Source organism: Mastigoproctus giganteus, chromosome 9, assembly GCF_048544385.1.
Source record: "Mastigoproctus giganteus isolate SK-2022 chromosome 9, ASM4854438v1, whole genome shotgun sequence".
Taxonomy (NCBI): Eukaryota; Metazoa; Arthropoda; class Arachnida; order Uropygi; family Thelyphonidae; genus Mastigoproctus; species Mastigoproctus giganteus.
The window spans coordinates 195710314-195734467 of NC_143583.1; positions in this window are offsets into that span (position 1 = coordinate 195710314).

Consider the following 24154-nt stretch of genomic DNA (forward strand, 5'->3'; position numbering starts at 1 on the left):
AGATACCTATCAGGTTTGGTTTTTATTCAATATTGTTACCTTAATCAGTAGTGCAACCTGGGGAAAAGGTTCAAGGGGTTAATTTGTACCCCCCCTCCTAAGGGCAATGCTACACAAGCATTCAAAATGCTGTGTGTAGCATGTTGTGCACAAACATTGCATGAAACTAAATAGCAGTATTTGAAATATAGAATGCAACATAACATGCTAAATTACATGGGCATTTCTCTCAGTCTCAAAATGAATTTCACTCATATCATCTGCATCTATTTAAAAATAAAATCACACGAGAGAAACCATTGTTATTAGGTCATCCAATGCTTAGCATTTCCCACATAAATTTCAGTGAACAAAAAGTATTGTAAAAAATTCTTTTCGTGTTACCATATATCAATATGTAGTTTTGAGTTCTTGGCATTTTCTCAGTCAGAAATGCCAAGAACTCAAAACTATATGCCATTGTTTTGTTTCATTTTCATTGATATAGAAGAAACTTTTCAGGATATTGCTCTGTTATTGCACTACTTCAAAATATATGGCATTGCCAAATGTTTTTGTCTGTTTTTTCCCCCTTCCTGTTGTTTAAGAGACCTGTTCTCCAAAAGAGGCTATCATAGCAGTGTCACATCAGAATTTTAAATGAATGGAAGATTAGTCATTTGTTTGAAAGTAGTGCAATATTAGGACAACTCAAAGTTATTGTTTTGATTGCAAAATTATTGTTTTGATTTTTAGAGCATTAGCAACTTAGGCCAATGCTCTATTGTTCCTATTGTACCATGTTTGTAGAAGTGTGCCTGTTTTCACTGGCTGATTTGCATTTTGTGGGCCAAAAAAAAAAAACGTGAAGCAACTCATGGGGAAAATCCCACCCCTCAGGCCAAAATTGGCCAGCCACAGCCCTTATTGAAGAGGCATTGAGAAACTCCTCTGGTATATGATGTGATTTGAACCCAGACTTCTCCAAACAGGTGACTGATTTTATACAACTACCTGTTACAAGTTCAACAAATACATATATTGTATACTGCTTTATGGCTATTGCAAAGGCAAAGTTTGTTTGTTATCAACTGTGTTTGAAGAGGATCAGTTTATAATCAAGAATTAGTCCTGAATAAATTCCCTGTTGTTGCCCATGTAGTGGTATTGGTCATCCAGTTTTAATTCTGGATCTGGCTACTATGAGCAATAAAACTATTGCATCCAGTAGGAGTTAAACTAGAGTTTAAATCCTACTGGCCATAGGAACACATGAAAGGGCAAGACAGTCTTCTTAACCTCGTGTAATTTCAGTGAGGCCAAATAACATTAGATTTTTTTATAATTTTGTAGCTTTATAATTTGTATAGTTAATTTAAAAAATAGTGACTCTGTACTTTACAGTTTTTTGTATTTTTATTTTATTGCATAAAAATAAAATCTAGATAAAATATAAAGTAAACAGTATTAGAAAGCAAGCACCAAAAATTTTGGATTACTTAAATATGTCACTGTCAAACATCGTAACTAGTTGATACAGGCGCCTCCGTAGCCAGGTGGGAAGGAGTAGCAGTGCGTAGCACACGCTTCTTGATTAGACTGGGGTTCGAGCCCATCACCACCAAATACGGAAAGGTCAGGGAATGACCACCGTATATCCCGGAGCAATATGGCCTTAGTTGCTAATGCTCCTAAAAATCAAATAACAAACAAATAACAGTTGATACAGCAGCATCCTGCTCCTCAGTTGAGAAAGTGTGTTGGCTGTTCATCTAGTTTTGAAAATGTATTGATGTGTGCAGGCAGAATGATATATACGGCATTCTACTTGCATACACTAACACAAATGCCATCCAACTTGAGTTTTTGAAAACACTCATCTAGGCTGCTGCATAGAAATACTTTGTTTACCTTTCAGCATATAAGACATTGCATGTTACTTGCAGCCTTTTGAATGCTTATTTGGCATTTCCCTTAAAAAATTATGTATTTTACTATAATCATTTCAAATTATTACAAATGTCCTATTGTTAGTTTTATTACTATCTGATTGTTGATTTTTGTATGTGCAATAGCAAATAAATTAATATAGCAGATAACGCACTGCAATCCCCAATACAAGTTTACACCCTCAATATGAATTTTTGGTGCAAGCCCTGATCTTAATTATAAAGTAATATAACCAGATATAATTATTAGGTTAATATGTTTACTGTCCGAACACAAACTTGCATCAAAACAAACTGCAATATTTTGTGCCTCAGTGCAAATATATGTCCATTGAATTCAGCTGTAAAAGGGAAAAGCACATGAAATGAGCAATATCAGCACAGTGGTTGAACCATTGGTTATATTATCTGGTGAGTATGGGCTTGGCACACCCAAGGTCCTGAGCTGGATATCATCATTCTTCTCTTTCTTGGTGAATCCGTTCTACTTCTGGCTCTTGTTTTTTCTCTCTCTCTCTCTCTCTCTCTCTCTCTCTCACACACACACACACACACACACACACACACACACACACACGGTAATTCAGAATTTTTTTTTTTTTGGCTGGTGCAGCATAAGCCTCGGGCTTCCTTGCACCATATAGCTAATAATAATAATAATAATATTGCATTACTGGGATTTTTCTTAGCATCAATTGTATTGTCTAGAGAGCGCTATAAAAGCTGGATACTTTGTTTACAGTTCCATATGTCTTTTGCTTATGTTGAAGTTATTTTATCTAGTTTAGTATTTTCCACAAGAAAAGGTAAATTTTTTTTAAGATTATGCTTGCTGAATTTTAATTCTTTAGTTTGTGAAAAACAAAATATCATCCTTAATATGTATCTACTGATAAAATTTTGTGTAAAAGTGTTTTCCTATAAAATTTTACCCTAAAGGTTTATTATAATGGATCCACAGCCTGGGATATTAGGACTGAAAAGGAACAGGGATGGACAGTATGTTGAAGCTGATGACATTGGATCAGCTCTTTATAATATGTTTACCTAATACTGAAATAGAATTATATTCAAGTGATGTGGATTATGAATCTCATTCAGATGCATCTGTTGATGCTACAAACAATAGATGCTGGCATTACTTGGAGTGATGATTCTTCACATATGCAATCCATTTGCTAAAAAGTACTGCCTATTTGTTCCAGTGTCCCAGAGAAGCACTCCAAGGCACAAATAAAGGACCAACCTCACAAATGTAAGTGGCAACAACCTGTTAATTAATAGGTTGCTTAATTCTTAACAATGATATTACTGTTTTATGTTGAAGAATACCAATAATATTATTGTTTTATGTTGAAGAATACCAATAATATTAGTTTTATGTTGAAGAATGCATAATAATCCTGCATCTGATTGGATACCTGCGGGTTAGGTTATCAGTAACTTTGCATTTTTCGGGTCAGGTGTAGGTTCAGTTTTTGAATGTAAATAATTTAATACAATAATATCAGAGTATATTAACTCATAAAGTAACTGTTTTTATTAGTTTTTTTTTTTTTCTAAGTAACATTATTTTCTAAGTCAGCGTTTCCCAAACCTTTTTAGTTATGGAACACTTTTCATCTCACAACATATTCACAGAACACTTAAGAAACACAAGTTTAAAGTGTAAAGTGTGTTTAGGGTGAAGCGGCACCAGGGGTTTCCCCCATCTCCGTGTAGTTTACATTGTGGGTGAACCAGTTGACTGGAAAAGCCAGAGATTCAAAAGTGTATGGACTTTGTATATGTGTGATGCCTTGTACCGTTGTTCATCTGGTCATTTAGCCGCCAGACCCCTACTGAGGCCCGACGTTGTCCCACTTTCGCCCCGTGGAGGCAGACCAGGTACTCACTAGTATATAGTTCACTCTGGCAGGTCCTGCCACCTAATTTCCTGAGATTTCAGTGGCTAGGACCTAAAAAAAAAAAAAATAAATAAAATATCGTGTACGCGTCGCGGGGAGTGCTAGAAGTCCAAAATGTTGGGCAAAATTAATTTATATTGATGATTTTAGATTGTCTGGGGCATGTTCACGTTGCTGTCAGATAGAGTGGGGTGAAGGCTGAAGACTGGGGGGCAGATAGACAGAAATATGGAGCCGAAAGGAAGGCAACTCCAGTTTACAGTGGGGCATGCCCAATGCCCCACCAGAGGGAAGAAATAGGGTGGCAGGGGGGAAGGGGACAGCAAACTGTCCCCTCCCCGCTCTGCCAGGAACAGGTAAGACAGTGAGCCAAACAAGGGAGCTGGCTCAGGTTGCCAATGTGGCCTGTGTGCATGAGTGGGAGCAAACCAGACCGTAGGGTCAGGTCCACACCATCCAGAAAAACTTGAGGCCCAGCAGAGGCGATCCAATGTTGGTTTGGCTGAATAGGTTGTGCAAAATGTCACAGTTGGGAGTCATTCTTGGGACTGTTGTCCTGTCCGGTAGTCAATGTTCTGGGAAGTGGAGTTTTGTCACTTCTCATAAGAGTTCCAGTTTTGTCTTGCATGAAGGATCAAGCAGTGAAACCTGACATCTGGTTGGGGGTCTCTGAGAAGCTTTGTTTGACACATCTATTCGAAGTTTGCAGGCAGAGGAATGGTCAAGCGTCTAGCATACAGGTTCTGGGCAAACTTGGTGAATGCTATATATGAGGCTTCATCTTCCAGTAAGTAGTGTTCCCGGTTTTTGGGATTAAGGCGCACTTGGATGATTAATTCAACACGAAGATCTTCATAAAATTCGCAGTCATACATCTGGTGTCCCCAGGTCTCCATAGAGCCACATGCACACATTGGGTTGTTTTCGAGTCCAAGAAGGTGTAATTTGTGGCGGATCGCTCCATGTCCTGTTAGGAGATACGTGCTGTACAATCCAGGGCAAAGTCATACCGGATACTGTGGGTATATTTGTTGTAGATCGGGGAGGAACCTCTGCGTGACTTCCCCTTTTGTGGAGGTCGTCCAGCGATGCTGCCATACTGATCGCAAATAGATCTGGAGTCTTTTCTTCTCCACTGTCCGATTTGCAATTGGGTCTGTGGTGTGATCCTGGAAGGTAGTTGGATTTTCGCGTCTAAGCTGCTGTAACATGCCTAGGCGAATCACTTCAAGATCAAGAGGGAAGGTCCCAATGAGTACTTGCAGCGCATGAGTAGATACAGTGCGGCACGCTCTGGTGAGGGTTATTAAAATCGGTTTAGCGGGAGCCAAAGAACTGTTGCTAATATTATATTACATATGACGCATTGTGCATTAGGAGCATCTTTATTTCCAACATATGTAAAGCCGAAATTCAAATAACTGTCATTATACTTTCGTTTTGGTCTTTTATTAGTTGGTTTCTGTTTTTTCACTTCGGATTTTTTGGGAACAAAAGGCTGCGATTGTTTGTCTTCACTTTGAAGTGTGACAATATTGTGTTCGTTTTCATCGACCACAGTTGCACTACTAGAAGTACTTTGCTTCTCGTTTTAAAGTTCCTGTTTTCAACCCCAAATCCATGGCCAAATATTTTAATAATAATATTTCAAAATACTAATAATTACCAAAAAAAATTTACACAAGAAAGTGAGTTTAATTATGATATCGGTTCGCTTCCTCCTCTCCTTCAACCCACATACTCCAGGCTAAATCGCATACGAATGGCATACTAGATCACCACATTGCTACTTTTTCGTAGATGTCATTACCCCTCTGCATACTTCTCTATGCAAAGTCCGCAAAAATAGCGTTCCATGGTCTATTTGATAGTCTATACCAGTATATTAATAACTGAAAAAAAAAAAAACTTATGTTAACTGTTATTATGATACAAAAGTGATGTACACTACAAATATGCAAAATTTCTTTTATTTTTTTAAATTATTAATTACGATTTTTCGTGAAACCCTTTTGCACATCTCATGGAACACTAGTGTTCCACAGAACACAGTTTGAAAAACACTGTTCTAAGTTATCAGGTGTATAGCATTATATTTTCCGTAGCCGAGTGGTCAGGAGCGGGAGTGCAGTAGCACACGCTCATTTGAGTAGACCAGGGTTCAAGCCCCTGACTGCTGAATATGGTCGATCTGCCAACCCGCACTGGACCAGCATGGCAGATTATGATCCATTTCCCTCAGCATGAATTGTTGAGGCTTCCATCCTGCAGTGGGTTGATAATGGCTGCACTTTACTTCTTTTTTTTTTACAACACTACTCCTCTATGATATCTTGATAAATTGTGTAGATACACCTGATAAAGTACAATTATACACCAGATAAAGTACAATTAGTTTTCTAAATTTCTTTATTTTCTAGATAAAAAGCCATTTTGCTGAATGAATTAATTTTCTAGATTTAAAACTATTATTTTTTAATCTTTCCCCCTCCCCCTCCCTCTCACATTTGCCAGACTTAAAAAGTAGAAAAAAAATCAATGTCCTTTTTCAATTTATGTATTAACCTTGATGATATTATTTTTGTTGTTGTTTTAATATTGCAGTTATGATTATGAAGCACTTAGTGCTACAGAATTAGAAACTGAATCTATACTAAAAATGAAATCTTGCAGTACAAAATTGAAAGAAGAACATCATTAAAAGTTTCCTAAAAATTGCAGCTTAAAAAGAATGCTTAACTTTTCAGAACTGTATTCATCCCAGGAAATTCAGAATTACTATATAATTTAAATAGCTTATTGTCATACATACAAAATTGTCTGCATTTACAGTTTTCACTTTTTATTAACATAACTTTTACAAATAAAAATATTTATGTTCAAACAAACCCTTCAAGATAATAAAGATATAAATATGGATATAAAAATTTGATTTGATTTTTTATGGTTCATGGGCAGCTAGGTCAACTTGATGTCTCAAGTCCAAAGATAGAAAGAAGGTGGGAGATATATGAAGATATAAAATAATACAGTATATAATTAAAAAAAATTAATAGAAGAAAAAATAATATATTATTCGTTATATTATATATAGGTATATTAGGGCTAGCTAGGATATATATATGAAGGGAAGCCATTATGAGTGTAAGACAGCAAATATCAGTAAGGCTTAAAGGAAGGTTTTATAGGACATTGGTGAGACCAGGACTACTATATGGAGCCATGTTGGCCTGTAAAGAGACAAAAGGAACAGAGGTTGCATGTAACGGAGATTAGGTGGATGTATTGCATTACAAGGAAGGAAGGATAAAGTGACAAATACTTTTGTCTTTCCACAGAATTCCCTCCTCCTGTTAATCCGCTTTTATTCTATTTAGGATTTTTAATATTTTTTCTCAGCTTTATGCCTTTTTATATTCTAATTTTCTTGTGTTCATCTACTTTACACTATACTATACTGTACTGTCAACAGTGGACCTAGGTTTAGCCTTTTTTTTTTTTTTTTTTTAATCATTTCACATTTGTGGTATTACTCCACATGGAATCTGCAAATTTTCTTCCATTATCTGCATAAAGTACTGTATCCTGGTGATGGTGGTGGTTGTGTTGGCACTTGACATTCCTCCATGAAAAGAATCTTCCAGCAAAAATTGTTGATTCAAGGTTGATGACAGACTTTCTCTACCTTCCTTGCTACCTATAGAGACTGTTTTACTGGAGTAGTTTTTGAAATGGAATTTTACACTTTTCACAAAAACTTTTTTTTTAATTAAAAAATATATTTGTGTGCATGTATTTTGTATTTTTTTTATTACTTCGATATATATTTAAACAAAAATAAGTTTAAATGTATAATTTTGAAATTTTTTTTGTGCTTAGCACCATGGGTAATCTTAAATAAGATTGAAAATGGAAGTGACTACTGGCAGCTAATATATATTTAAAACATTAAAGTAGTAAAATAAAATGTATAAGGTTTAAATGTAAGAATGAAAAAGATAAATGATAGAATAGGTTATAAATAATCACAAAAGAGCATAGGTGAGGAATATTCCCTAACCCTCAAAGGTTAATAGTGTGAAAAGGGAAGCGATAATGATAATTTTAAAAAATTCCCATATTAACAGTTCATTTTAATTATATATATATATATATAGTACACACACACACACACACATATATATATATATATATATATATAATTAAAATGAACATATAATAGTACATATTATATTTTACTATAATATAATATGTACTATTATAGATACTGAATATGTGTATAAACATAACTTATAAAAACTATGATAGTCTGTATAGGTCTACAATGCCATACCCTGGAAATAAACATAATCAGTAATAATATATAAATATATAATACAATAATGATTATGTAGCTAATTATTGATAAACAGATACATTGAAAGGGACTTTTTCAAGGGCTAATCCTTTCAGTATATCCCACCAATAATTAACGAGCTATCTGTTTCTGATTGCTATCTGCTTGTTTAACTAAGTCCAATTCTTAAACTTAAACAAAAGTAATGTATCTGTTTATCAATAATAAGCTACATAATCATTATTGTATTATATATTTATATATTATTACTAATTATATGTTTATTTCCAGGGTATGGCATTGTAGACCTACACAGGCTATCATAGCCTTTATAAGTTATGTTTATACACATATTCAGTATCTATAATAGTACATATTATATTTTTTCTATAATAACTAGATTACAGACTGATGTAATGTTCAATCTACTATTGATGGCATTAATCTGATCTGGAAAAAAACTTTTATACATTTATCCCTACTTTTCATATATATATACATATATATATCCGTATTAGGCGAAGAATTATTTGTAAATTTTAACATTATAGATAACTTAAGGTTGTTAATGAGATCAGCACCGATTAATGCCATCTAAGTGAAAGATTGTGCATTACATCGGTCTGTATTGATATGTTCTAGATATGATAGAATGTGGTAGAGTAAAAATATATTGGATTGGCAATGAGGTAGCGGGTTGAGTGAGATAAGGTGCAGTCTGCAAAAGACCTGTGCGTCAAAAACCCCCAAGTAACATGCAAAGGCCAACGCCGGCACTGTGGAAAAAACCTAGAAGTACAATATGTAATATAAGGTGAGAGGAAAACAAAATGAGATAAAACGTAAAGCAAAAAGAGATAAAAGTAGTAATGGTAGTAACATAAATTGAAATATGATAGAGCAAAATTATAAAATAATAAGGCAAAATTATAAAATGTGTTAATTATGGGTTAGTAGATATATTGAAAGGAGACTTTATTTAGGACTAACCCTCTCAATATATCAGCCCATAATTAACATAGCTATCTGTTTCTGTTGTCAACTACCTGCAAAACTACTTACTTGAGCGTTTTTGACGCACAAGTCTTTCGCAGACTGCACCTTCTCATTCAACCCGCTACCTCATTGCCAATCTGATATATTTTTACTCTACCATATTCTATCATATCTAGAACATATATATATATATATTATTTATTTTTCATTTTCAATGAAACAAAAACAAAAGTTTTTGTTTCATTGAAAATAATTCGTAAAAAATTACAAGATTTTTAGATTTTCAATTTTCAAATTGTTTTGTTAAAAAATAAAAATTGTATATAATTATTAATGAATTCCATTAACAAACGGTCATGCATTGGTATACCGTAAGTAGAATTCAAAAAATTTAAAAACATTTTTCATAAATAAAAAAAGAAATTTGGTGCCACGTGACCTTGTTTGCTGCTTTTTGGCAGCAAACAAGGTCACTTAATATAAACCACTGCCAGTTTATATTAAACACTCCGAATGTAATGAATATATTACTCAGAAAAACTTGCAGGGATAATAGATATATACAGGGTGATTCACAACCAGTGTGACAAACTTGCAGGAGGTGTAGGGGGCACAAAGACGAATCGGAATCACATACATTGCAGGGTCCGAAATGCCTTCGTAATGTGGTAGAGGATGTTGAACGGGAGGTCGCATGAACAGCGATCCCGCTGGAAGTCAGCATTTGCAAACCATTTCTGTTGAAGAAGCCAAGTAGCAAAAGTCCTCTGGAGTGGATAATCTACAGGCTCCAATGATTGGACGCGTTGCAGATGGTATGAACTCATTTGGTTTGTTGACAATATCCTCCATACAGTGGATTGGGAAATACCCAATCGTTGGCCTATCGTTTGAGTACTCGTACTTGGATTGCCTTCTGCAAGACATAGGACATTCTCCTCATTGTCTGGCATCCTTGTCGTCGTTCGCTCTCAATTCATGGTACCTCTCGTGAAACAACCAATCTCACATAACCTTCTGTGCACACATGCAAAAATCGTATGATGAGGAGCACGCCTGTGCAGGAAACGCTCCTGGTACAAGCGCAGAGCAGCACGCCTGTTACAGTCCGCAGCTCCATACGCGAGGTACATGTCAGCCAGTTCAACGTTTGAATACTCATCCATCCTACTGCCTCAGGAACCGGTTCGCAAATGCTGACTTCCAGCGGGATCGCTGTTCGCGCCACCTCCCATTCAACGTCCTCTACAGCATGACGAAGGCATTTCGGACCCTGCAATGCTATGTGATTCCGATTCGTCTTTGTGCCCCCTACACCTCCTGCAAGTTTGTCGCACTGGTAGTGAATCACCCTGTATATGTATATAATATATGCTCCATTCTGTTGTATAAAAATTGGAAATGTGATAACATTTTGCAATTATCAAAATTTCTCTTTGATTTTTAAAAGAAGGTATACAGCGGAGTGGAGGAGATATATCTCCTATCACCACAAGGTTATCTGGATAATACATTGGTAGCAATGTGAAAAGGCTAGCAATGACAATTTCAAAAATTTTCCATACTGACAGTTCATTTTACTTTTCCTATTTTTAAAAAAAGGAAATGGGGGAGATATATGTGTTATCCCTGCAAGTTTGCCTGGGCAGCATAGCACAGGATAACTCTGTACTTCACTCAGATAATGGAAGAAAATTCCCAAATGTGATTATCAAACTGGCTTTTACCAACATGAACTGCTAAATCCTTGGATTTACCACACAGAGCAGTAATAAAGTGAAATATGTTGATATTTAGGGCTTTTACAGCTTGAAATTGCCTTTTCCAGTAAATCCTAGGAATTTATGGATTTTTACAGTAACATATATACATTAATAGAAAGACCACTCAAAAACCAATAATATAAAGTCTAAAATTGATGTGAAATATAAAGTAATTTCGAGATTTCTCTACCATCTAAACTCAGTATTCAGAACCATACCTGTTGTTTGCACTCTTACCAGTATTCTTCTCAAGGTAATGGGACCTATTAGCCAGTCTTATTCTATTAATGGTGTGTGTGTGTGATGTGTGGTTGTTCAGGTGTATATTTGAGTGGAGATGGGAATGTGAATATGTGAATGCATGTTGGGGTGTGGGAGTATGTTAGTATATGTGAGTGTAATATTTGTTTAATGGATATAAATAAATTAAACAATATTGTGTGAGTCTGTAATTATTATTTTAAATTTCATCTTTATTTTTTAGACTTCCATTACTAGTTTTTGGGTGGTCACTGATGGTTATGGAATCGATGTGCAAGAATTTGATTTCAGCCAGACAGTAACTGATTATTTGGAACAAACTTTTATCTGGTGTTGTGGAAGTGGAGAGTTTGAATAAAATTAAGGATTAGATAAATTATTAGAATTGCATCACCTTGTTGCAATATGCTTAATTTTTTAATATTATATTTGTATATGTATATTGTTTGCTGTTTTTTATTAGAAAAATATTCCATTAAGTAACCCGAGTTCTGCATATGCTGCCAGTAAGAGAATGAATGCTTATAAATTGTGTACCCACACTTTATAACACATTAAGAAGGCATGCCCTACTAATGCTAGCTGTCTAGGCTGGTTATTGATAATAAAACTGTAGCAGTTGTTTCTGTTGCTACAGAATATAAATTTTCCATATTTAAAAAAAAAAAAAAAAAAAGGCATTAAACAATTAAGCTTTTAATTATTGACATTCTAGACTTTTCCCTTTTCAATCAAAGAATTTTTTCCTCCTCTATTATTGGGTTCTGGACATTTTTAAATTAAATTTAAAAAAGTATTTAAAATAAATTCATAGATTTTAATAAAACATTAGTAGTTTTGCTATAGGGAATAATAAAAGTCTTTTGATTATTCCTTCTGCATTCTATTGAACTCTAAAGCACAGTAAGCAAAGCAAAACAGTTTGGCCTGTTGTGTACTGCAGTGATCTGTGAAAGCTACCCCTTGTATTTTATGTATCTTGTCTTTGGTATAAACTTCAGATCTTCCTTGATTGGATCTTTTCCATTGTTTAGATATCCTATTCAAATCTGTCTCTTTGATTTTCAAGTCTGGTGATTTTATCAATCTTCTATTATGTCATCTATGTTCACTCCAGTTTCACTCTCCATTCCATTTTGATAACAGAGTGCAGGCATCACATTGTGCCTAATTTTGGTATTTTTAATTTTATCTTGTCTTTGCATTCCAATGTACTGTATTATTGTTCATTTTGTTAATTATTTTTGTATTTCTCTTCATGATAACTTCATAATCTGTTAGTTTCTAAATGTCTTTAACTCTAAAAATCAAATTGACATGATTTACATTGACAATTAATAAATTGTCTACGTTTGATGTGGTCTCAGTAAACTCTCTGCCGAATCTTCTTCATCAATGGAAATCTATTAAATTTATTTAACAACCTCCTGAATGAAAGGGTTCTTGTATCAAACTTTAATAATACATCTTATCACTCCATATGCTCTTCCGGAATCCCTCAGGGCAGTGTGCTATTTGCAATAATTTTCTTATGAAGACGTTAAAATCTTTTCCACTTCAAATTCGATTCAATTCAATCACTATCATTACACAAGACCTTATCTGTGATACACGTACTCTCAAAGAATTCTCCTCTTCATACCTTAACTCTTTTAAAAAAAATCTTTCCCTCAACCTCTCGAAATCTAGTCACCTTCACTTTTTTCTTAGAAAGAAAAAATTGAAGAAATTCAATTTTTTGAATTTCTTTGAATTGAAGAAAGAAGAAATTGGAAATTTCATCTTTCCTATCACTGCCTCGCTCATTTCTCAGACCATCCCTCTTGTATCTGATCATAAAGATCTTGGAATTTACTGACTCCAAATTCAACTTCTCCACTCATTTAAATTACCTTTCAAAACAACTCACAAAAGCCATTTGATTGGCAAAACATAACCTGCAACATATCCACTCCACCTATATTATCATCCAATTAGTCTCCCAAATGATCAAGCCAAAAATTCTTTATGCTTGGTTTGAAATGGTTTCAGGAAAAAGGAACATTTTGATGATTCTAGATTGTTGCACAGCACATTCTGCAGAGGTAGTTTTTGAGTTTATGAATATATGGCTATTGTTTATACCTCTCCATACCACCACTGGATCAAGGCATTATTTATGACCTCAAGAGAGAGCATATAGAGCCCATCTGAAGAAGGGAACAGTATGCAAAAGTGGAATGTCTTGGATGCTATCTGATGCTGTTATTGCTTGAGACAGTGTTGCACCAAGTGTAACACTGTCCCATTTTTTAAAATGTTTTATTTTTGCTATTTTATTTATTTTTTTTTGTTATTATTTCTTATTATTGTTAGCTATATAATATCGGTGTAAATACACCATAGTTTATCCATAAATTTAACTACATAAGTAGTGTAACAGCAATGTTTGATTTTTATCTCATATTGTGGCCACCTTGATGAGATACCAGGTATTGCACTACTTCGAATAAATAATGCTTCTCTAGTAGAGGAGACTACTGTTATTTATTCTCAGTGGGCACCACCACCCAGATGTGTTTCGGAGCTTGTTGGCTCGCTCATCGGTGGGCGGGTAGGTACCCTGTTAATGCAAACATGCCATCATGGTTGCAAAGTTAATTCCACAATATGAGAGATGCCAAATTTACACCGATATTATATAGTTAATTTCACCCATAACATATTATGCCTTGTGCATTTAGTCTTCAAAATATTATCATTATCTTCACCATTTGGCACCTCTCATATTGTGGAATTAACTTCGCAACTGTGATGGCATGTCTGCATTATCAGGGTAAACCGGCGAGTGAGCCAACAAGCTCTGAAACGTGTCTGGGTGGTGGTGCCCACTGAGAATAAATAACAGTGGTCTCCTCTATTAGAGAAACGTTATTTAATCGAAGTAGTGCAATACTGGTATCTCATGAAGGTAGCAACGATATGAGATAAAAATTAAACAATTCCATTACACTACTTACGTAGTTAAATTTATGGGTAAACTATGATGTATTTACACAGATATTATATCGTTAATTTCACCCATAACATATTATGCCTTGTGCATTTAGTCTTCAAAAATTATTATTGTTAGATATATGTATAAAAAAGAAAAAAAGAATGTAAAGTTTGACACTTTTGGCAGACCTCATTAATTTGAACCCCAGTATTAAAAAACATGAAGTTTTGTAATACTGAGGAATTTTGAATTTTGTAATACAATATGGCCTTTGAATTATTTAAGAAGATATATCTTGTTAATCTGTATATCTTAAATTTAAAGATGGCCAGAGCCTTATGAATCAGCATTTTCTCATTGTAGCAATGCATGCAAATGCAAAATTTAAGAAAGATTGGCAAATTCTGGACATATGGGGACCTCCATGAAAGCAAAATTATTGGCACCTTTTCATGATAATTCACAGGAAATGGTCAGAAGTGGCATTTATCAAACACAGCCATTGTATACACAACAGAGATCAAGGCATGATCTGAAGTCAGTTATCTATCATAGGATAGCAGCGGGAGCACTATCTGTTTTAATTTCTCATTAGATATAATTCTGCCAATGCATATATAAAAACACATATGTGACAAAATAGGTGGACAGACAATAAAGACAGGAGAGTATTGTGGTTATTTTCTTTTGTCGCTCATAGGAGCTGCATCTGAGCATTTTATTTCATAGTTAAGTACTCTGCAGATAAAATCTATAATTTCTAAAAAAAAAAAGTGTCCAGAATACAAGCATTTTTGTTTTATATAACAGAATATTAAATTTTTAAAAATATGTTGGAAACAACTGCTACAGTGATATATATATGCAATAAAGAAATGGTATATACAATAAAGAAAGCTTTTTGACACTGAAATTTAACACTGGGATGATTTTTTTTTTTTTTTAAGTTAATGGAACTGAAGCAAATTGGTAGGGTTAGTGAACATATATGGAATAAGTTAAATTTCAAACTAAGTATAATAATGTTTTTAATTATTGAAATTTCATTTCTTCATTTGATAAAATAAACTTATAATGTATCCACTGTGTGGAAATACACAATTAAAGAATAATTTTTACATGATACTTAAAGATAGTTAATTGGATCTCCTGTTATAATCCTGTCTGGGATTGAAAGAATGTCATAATTTTTATTGTAGAACAGGATTGGTGATCGGGTGGTAATTTTACACTGGAGACAGTTTGTGTATTTATAGAATTTTTTCTTCATTCAATATCCTCTGCACTCTATTAGTGCAATTCGTTCAAGCACAATATATAATCATGCTTGGAACTTTTATGTAATGTCTAAGCTTTCATCGTATACTTATTCCTTATGAAAATCATGAACATCTTGTATGTGTGTTGATATTTTGAAGAGCTGCAATTTAGATATAGTTTAGATTCAGCACTGTGAATTGTGTTTTATGTATGAAAATATACCATAATATTGTTTTAAAAATTTATACCCATCCCTAATTACTTGTTATAGTGAATTGATCTGTAAAACTTCTTGAAGGATTTGCGATTTCAACGAATCCTTACTCAAGGTTAAATAACAGAAGTTCAATGTTATTAATTCATTTGAATTTTGCAGGTGATACTCATACTGGAATCACATTAATTTTCAAACAAATATAGTGTACTAATATATTTTTTGAAAATTAAATCATGCAATGCACCACTGCCTTGCAAGTATACCCAAGTTTATTCTTTGATCAGTTGCTTGGCTGTACCTAACCAGTGATTCATTTTATTCCTTTCCTTAAAACAGATAAGTATTTGAATATTTTTAATTCAACAAATTAAGCATTCTAAATATGATTAATTTATAACTGTCATTAAAAATTTAGCAGACATTTTTCATGTAACTTAAGTTATATTTTACAGAGGGAAAAATCTGGAACCAGTAAGGTCATTGTTTTATCAGTGGCATAGCAATAGATCTACATTCTTGGGACAAAGTTCAAAATACCATCCTCTTTGGTGCCTGAGATAACCCTCCCCACTCCACTATGCTTTTGCATTTTTTAACAAGATTGTCAGATTGTATTGAGAATTAAGCTTACTTTTTCATATACGGGAAGGCTAGAATTAATATTAATATCATAATGTTAATATCATTAAAACAGATATGAACATGTTTTAATGTTTAAAATAACAATATACTTTCAGAACTTATTAATGTTGAAACTAAGTTCTATAACCCATTTCAGAAATACAGGGCTTACCATCAATATGAGATGGCAGTAACTAGTTGAAATGGCATTCTGAGTGGTGATATGCATTATATATAAACTAGAATACCTGTGATGCATATTTCGCCAAAACTGTTTCTGAGAATTAGTAAAGATTAATATTTGAAGTAAATACTCCCTCATCTCTCTTCGCTGCTAGCTAAGGTGTCAGTGGGATGAACTCGGGTAATAAAATGACTGAAATATGCAATTTGATAATTTTTTACATGGTATAACTATATGTCCCTAAAAAATTACCATTATTGTGCAAAAATTAACAGGACCTTGAAACTGCTTATAAAGTTGTCTGTGAGAAGAAACGCTAACTTTGTTGAAAGTCTGACCCTGAGAGATTTGTTGATTATGATGACAAAAGCTAAAAAATTGCCTTCTCTTCAAGTTAGCCTCATTGGGAACTAAATCAATTCTTGAGATTTGAAAATTGGTTGGAAAATTTTTTTTTGGAATTTTTTTAAAATTTCAATTTTACTGCTAAATAAAAGCTGTTGCTAAAGGAATCAGGTCAAAAGCTTATTTAGTCTCTGAGTTATTCAAGTTCAAAAAGTACCACGAACAGAGGGACACAAGCAAATTATGTATACAATTATACTTCTTATGTAGGAAGTGCTGTTTGTTTACCTATATTATAGTGAAATACCATGGCAAATTGTGTAATCTGGAGGATGAGAACCTACTTTGAGAATTTTATGCTTTTTTTTTTTTTTTTATTACAGGTAGTACAATGTACAAGAGTGATTCAGTAATGATCCTCATTTACCTGGAATCCCTGAAGATGGTAGGCTGAAACAAGGCACATTTATTAGTCTGTATCTACGTAGCCACAGGGACACATTTCTGCCACCGATTCTGGAGGCCATTTTTTTCTGCCACTGATTCTGTAGGCCGCTACTTACTCAGTCATCATCAGGAAAATCTGTCAAACAAAAAATGGATTTGAAATGTGAATTTAAAACTAACATATGAATTTTTAAGCAGGGAAGTTGTAATGGAACAACAATATCAACAGCACACCTTTAGTTAGCATTTCTTGTCATTTTTACTTTTGTTGGAATGTTCCACTGGTGGTGCCCTTCGGAAGATAATCAGTGAGGATTACTCTATTCTCTAATTCCATAAAACTGGCAGCATAACCTCTACAGCCACATTGCATTCTTTTTAGAGCAGTGAATGAGCATGCATACGAGTCTATTCTCTGTCTGGTAGATTAATAAATTTGTTTATTTCCTTATTTTTGTTTCTACTGTTTAGAATGGTCCTTGTTTGGGGGTTAGGCTGGTGAATCAAGATCTCTCCAACAGTCACTAATCTCATCTACAGTCTGGTTATTGTTATATATTCACCTTCTGGAAAGATGACACTAGTCAAGAGAGGTCTGTCAAGCAGAAACATTATACAGGTGCAAATAGTTTTGTTGTTGTTATTTGGTTTTTAGGAGCATTGGCAACTAAGGCCATATTGCTCCAGGGATATGCGGTGGTCATTCCCTGACCTTTTCGCATCCTCCGTATTTGGTGGTCACGGGCTCGAACCCCGGTCTAACCAAGAAGTGTGTGCTATGCACTGCTGCTCCTGCCCTGTTTTACTATTATCATTTCTTTTATTATCATTTGTTATTATTATTTTTCTATTTCATTAGTAAGGCCCAACATATGAAGATCAAATCTGTGAAGCACACTCCAATATTGGGTAAATAGATTTTATAAGCAGGAATAGTGTAGAATTTTTGAAGCAGCTAAGACTTTTTTCAGTGCCTATATCACTCAATGGCAGCAGGATGGGCAGTCCTTATATACTGCAATCTTCTCCTCATGAATTACTTTTTCACATTTATATTCTTGTAAAAATAGGAAACAGATAATTGATCTTTAATCCACTTTGTCCATGCTCAGTAACAAAATCAGAATCAGTTATGATTACTGAAATTTTTGCTACTATAGAGTGTGAGTTATCTGACAAAAAACAGTAATAAGTAAAATTTCTGCACTTATTCTTGTAGGTAAATATGGATCTTTACTGAACAACCCTTTACAAATGGACTAAATGCAATCATCTGAATTAGTTTTTTTTTTTTTTTTTTTTAAGCTAATTCATAATTTTCAATGGACAACTTTTACAAGGAGTTGAGATAATCAGGCATATCTCTAAATTAATGTATATGTGATACACTTTTTTTTTAAATTTTACATTATTGCAGATACCTGTTATGTCTTTTGATCTTTATATTATTATATAGATTATAACTTAAAACAATTTATGGCCTCTTATTGCAAGAATTTACTTACACAGGGATTTTGGAATTTCTCATATTGTGTAAATATTCACTTCTAGGTTGTCTGCTTAAATTCTGAGTGCCTACCTGCCCACTGATGAGGGAACAATAATTTTCTCTATTGGGGAAGCCATTATTTATTCAAAAGCCAAATGGATAGGCAAACTCATTGAAGGGTTTCAGAACATGAGATGTTATAATAATGATGCTGTTCTTTGCAAACTTTATTTGCATTCCTTATGAATTTACTGCATATTAAAATGATGCTTTTGTACTACCCAATAACATCTACGTTATAACAAAATTGGATCAGATGGATTTTGAAGCATAATGGTTAAACGTGTTAAAAAGTACAGAATTATAATTTCTTTCCATTTCAAAGTGAATGGAAAGAAATTATAATTCTATTGTCTCTGATTGTGTTTTGAATGTTTAAAGTTAAAATTCGGTATTCAAGTTATTAATAATCCTAAATACACCGGCGAAAATTTTAAAGTAATTATAGTTGGCTATGGAGTATATGACAAAAGGCTTCAATTTCCTCAGTATAAATCAGCATAATACAGTAATAAATCTGTATTCTTTCCTTTATTCTATTATTATCCTTTTTTTTCTGTTTTATTATTATCATTTGTTATTATTTTTTTTCTATTTCATTAATAAGGTCTGACATATGGAGATCACACCTGTGAAGCACAGTCCAATATTGGGTAAATAGATTTTATAAGCAAGAATAGTGTAGAATTTTTGAAGCAGCTAAGACTTTTTTCAGTTTCTTAGTGACAGAAACTGACAATCAGGCAGAATGAAATCCATCCTTGACTGAACATTTTTATTAATCATTATCTGCTAGCATGGCTTCTCAGGCAGATGCTACTTTTTAAAATTTTTCTGTTATTTTTTTAATATAATATCAGTGTAAAGACACCATAGACAACTCTTAAAGGAAAAACTATGATAGTAGTGTAAAGGGCATCATTTCAACTGTATCTCACATTGTGCACATCCTTCACAACGAGTTACCATGTATTGCACTACCTCAAATAAATAAATGCTTCACTAATAGAGAAGACTATTGTTACTTATACTTGGTGGGTACCACCACCCAGACGGCACCGTTTCAAGGCTTATTGGCCTTTCATCGGTGGGTGGGCAGGCACCCTGGTACAGCAAACATGACAACCCATTGTGAAGATGATCCCACAATATGAGATGCCAAAAGGTGTGCGTGATAATGTTTAAGTAAGACTAAATGCAACTGGGCATAATATTTTTAAGAGTTATAATTAAAAAAAATTTTAAACTCTTAAAAACTCTATACAATATTGGTATAAAAACACCATAGACAACTTTTAAAGGAAAAACTATGATAGTAGTGTAAAGTGCATCATTTCAACTTTATCTCATATTGTGCACATCCTTCACAACGAGAAGGACGTGCACAATATGAAAGGCCAATAAGCCTTGAAATGGTGCCGTCTGAGTGGTGGTACCCACCAAGAATAAGTAACAATAGTCTTCTCCAGTGCGTTTTTGGGACGGTACACAACGGCATAGCATACCGACACCTTTATTAACAATGATGTGTGACATTTGGATGCAGTACACTTCGAAATTTGTAATATTCCGTAACTTTTTTTCATGTTTACCTGCTATTCAAATAAGCTTAAAGTTATTTAACTAATTTTGCATTTTTCGCTGGTTATTGTTAAGATATTTTCAATATAAAACTTTATAACCATTTTTAGAATTCTAAATTACTAAGTCGGACCTCTGTTTAATGAACAGCAGATTTTTATAGCAGATTTTTTTTTTAATTCCCCTTGGAAGTTACATTTAAAATACAGTAGTTTCCACTGAGCGAAGAAAATTTTCATATAACAAACAGATTAGGACAAACTTAACTCAGTACGCCCTGTTCGCATTTCTGGCATTCATGTAATTAGTGCTGCTGCACAAATTAAGAGAGCTAATGGGATTACCATTCAACAACTTAGGGATACTTGTAAAATCTATCCAACCACCTGTTCCACATATGGAGAAGTTGCGCTGGTCAACAGTGAACAAATAAAGGGGTATTCCCGATGCTGACAATGGGCTTTGGTCAACCTTCTACTGTAGGTTGACCCTGTATGGGAAAAGGTTGGTGTCCAACCTTTTCCCATACAGGGGCCATATTCAAAAAATTCAAAGTTAGATTGCTTTTGCGGGCTGCACTGAGTGATTTGAGAAAATTAGTATGTTACATTTTTCCATATCTTGTTACAGTCAGTCCTCGTATAACACGTGTTTACACTACACGAATTCGATCATACATGATTTATAAATAGGGGAACGATATCTTATATAACACAAACCGAATTTGCTTTTGTGTTTACAAGAAATGGCAGTCGAACGCGGAATCACCCCAACCGAACGCAACATGATAGGAATGAAGAGAAGATTCTAAAAATGTATTTATGTTTTTTACATCAGTGAAGGGGAAACACATTTCACCATAATAACGTAAAATTCCAGCTATTGGTATTATCGCAAATGCAATTAGATCAAGTTTACTACCAGTTTATAACAGATTCCACTAACAGAAACGCAACTGGAAATTGTTTTATGGTAGTAACCCCTAGAAATGTGCTTTAGTAAAATGTGAGGTGTTAATATTGTATCTCTGCCTTTACAGTATTATTTATTCAGTTGCTACACGCACGCAGCTTTGTTTATGTGTATCAAGTGTGCCTCCTTGTTTTGTAATTGTGCTTTATTCCCTAAAAATGAGTAAAATACTTAAAATGTGTGAAAAGGAAGTGTCCTGGTGAAGACACTGCAGATTTAGAGAGAAAAAGAAAAGCAATATCGATAAACAGAGGCGGACTGGGTCAAAAATTCTTACCCGGGAAAATTTATAGTGGCCTCATACTATGGTTTATGGCCAAAATCACACTGGACTCCGGCCCATTGGGGTTTCCCCAGTAAGGCTTATGGCCAGTCTGCCTCTGTCGATAGAGAAAAAATATGAAATTGTGAAATGCTTTGAGCGAAATGAAAGACCGTGTGATATTGCATGTGCTACAGACCTTTGTGTCTTCCAGACACAAAGAACTGGAAGAGATGGAACGGCTGTCATCTGTTTGGATAGAAAATCAAACAAAAAACAAGTTTGCTTACGATAGAAGCAAAAGCATTAGTAATATTTTATTACGTAATAGTCGTAATAAAATACTTACGTATTTTATTACGACTACAATTTGGTTACAAATACTTTAGGTCGGCACCTAACCCTATTTTTCCCATAGGGCCTGTTGTTTATATTGCACGATTTTGCATTGCACGAAGGTTTCTAGGAACACAACTATCGTGCTATACGAGGACTGGCTGTACATGTAAAAGTAAAATTGAAAATATTTGAAAATTTTATTAAGCACAATACACAATTGCATTCACTGAACAAAACATTCAATGAGAAAATTTTTTTGATAATTAACAAAATTTAAAATGCTGTTTTAGTTCACTTTCTGCACAGGCTGTAGGTTGGACACCACTGTGAATCAACTGTAAGCACCCTGTTCGAGAATTAGGAGAGAGTGATTTTCTTTTACCCTGACAAATAATCATCTGTTGTTTCATGGAAGTGCATTATCCACAGTTTTCTGTAAATTTTCCCTATCTCTGTTTACATGGTCACAGTATCCGAATGACACCAACATTTTGGACAGTTTCAAAAAAAAAAAAAAAGAAGAAAAAATTCAAATTTAAGAACTAGTGAAAATATCAATGATTAGAGATGGAGAATGAGACAACGAGAATATTAAACCTTCTAAACATGAAATGTTGGCATTTGTTGAAAATGAAATTACAAAATTGTCAATTAGGTTACAGTTAAATGAAAGCGATGCAATTTGTGGGTTTCTGGGATAACTAATTGAAAAGACGGTTTCGGAAGAATTGAAGCATTTGATGAATGCTCTGAGTACAATACCAATTTCATCGAGTGAATGTAAATGAGGATTTTCACAAATGAATCTGATTGCCAGCCCAACCAGAGCTTCGTTGATGACAAAAACAATTTCTTCACTATTATTTCCATAAAATTGTAAGCCCACCGGTGACCTTTGATCCAGCAAATATGTCAATTCGTGGCTGCTTCAGAAGTGTCATTCAGCAACAGACAAGAACAGAAGTCAGCATAGTGCATCAGATGAGAACTTATTAAAAATTTGGAATATTTTGCAAAAACTTTATTATGAAATTATTTTTACTTATTTTATTTATTTTTACTTATTACTTATTTTACTCACATTATACTTATTTTTTTTATATGTACTTGAATAATAAATTTATGCTGAATAAATTGTGTGTTAATATACTTGATTTGTTGTTCTTATTCCAAAAACATTACTACTAAAGTAACAATATCAGGAAAAAAATTTTTAGTCTTTTCATATCTTTTTAATTTTCAATTCTTCCTGAGAGCAAAGAATGAGTACCAGCACCTATTTTTTTTTTTTTTACAAAAAAAGCACTAATCGTCTCCATTAGTGAAGCATTACTTATTTGAGGTAGTGCAATACATGGTAACTTGTGAAAGATGTGCACAATATGAGATACAGTTGAAATGATGCCCTTTACACTACTGTCATAGTTTTTCCTTTAAGAGTTGTCTGTGATGTTTTTAGACTGATATTATATAGATAATTATAACTCTTAAAAATATTACTTTTTTATTATTTTTTTAAATATACCTAAAAGAGGTACATAATTTTTTTATCTACCTTTCCCCAACAATATTCTCTAACCCGTTATACTGTATTTTCTGTTTTCATTTCGACATACTATGAATTACAAGACATTAAATGAGTATTTTGCATCTGCATTCACACATGAGGAGTTATTAAGGGAGTAAAATGCTGGAAGTTTATCAAACTGTAACAGGGTGCTTAATGATTTTGTTATAACTGAGAGCAAAGTGGAGGAGAAATTGTTGAAGTTCAACATAAGAAAGTCACCTGGAGTGGATGGGATCTATCCAGCTATATTAAAGGAAGCGGCACAGAAAATACGCAAACCCTTAGCCATAATTATGAGAGCATCCTTGGACTTGGGAAGTCCCCATGGACTGGAGATGTGCAAATGTATCCCCAATTCACAAAGGGGGATCTAAGGGAGGGTGACATGAGTAATTACAGACCAGTTAGTTTAACTCCTGTTCCGGGTAAAATAATAGAGTCACTGGTTAAAGAAGCATTGCAGGATCATCTAAACAAGACTGCAGTAATAATTCAGACAGCATGGGTTTGTTAAGGGAAAGTCTTGTCTGACAAATTTGATTGGTTATTATGATGTGTTTACAAAGGAACTGGATGCAAAAAATAATTTTGATATTATTTACTTGGATTTCAGGAAAGCTTTTGACACTGATGCGCATG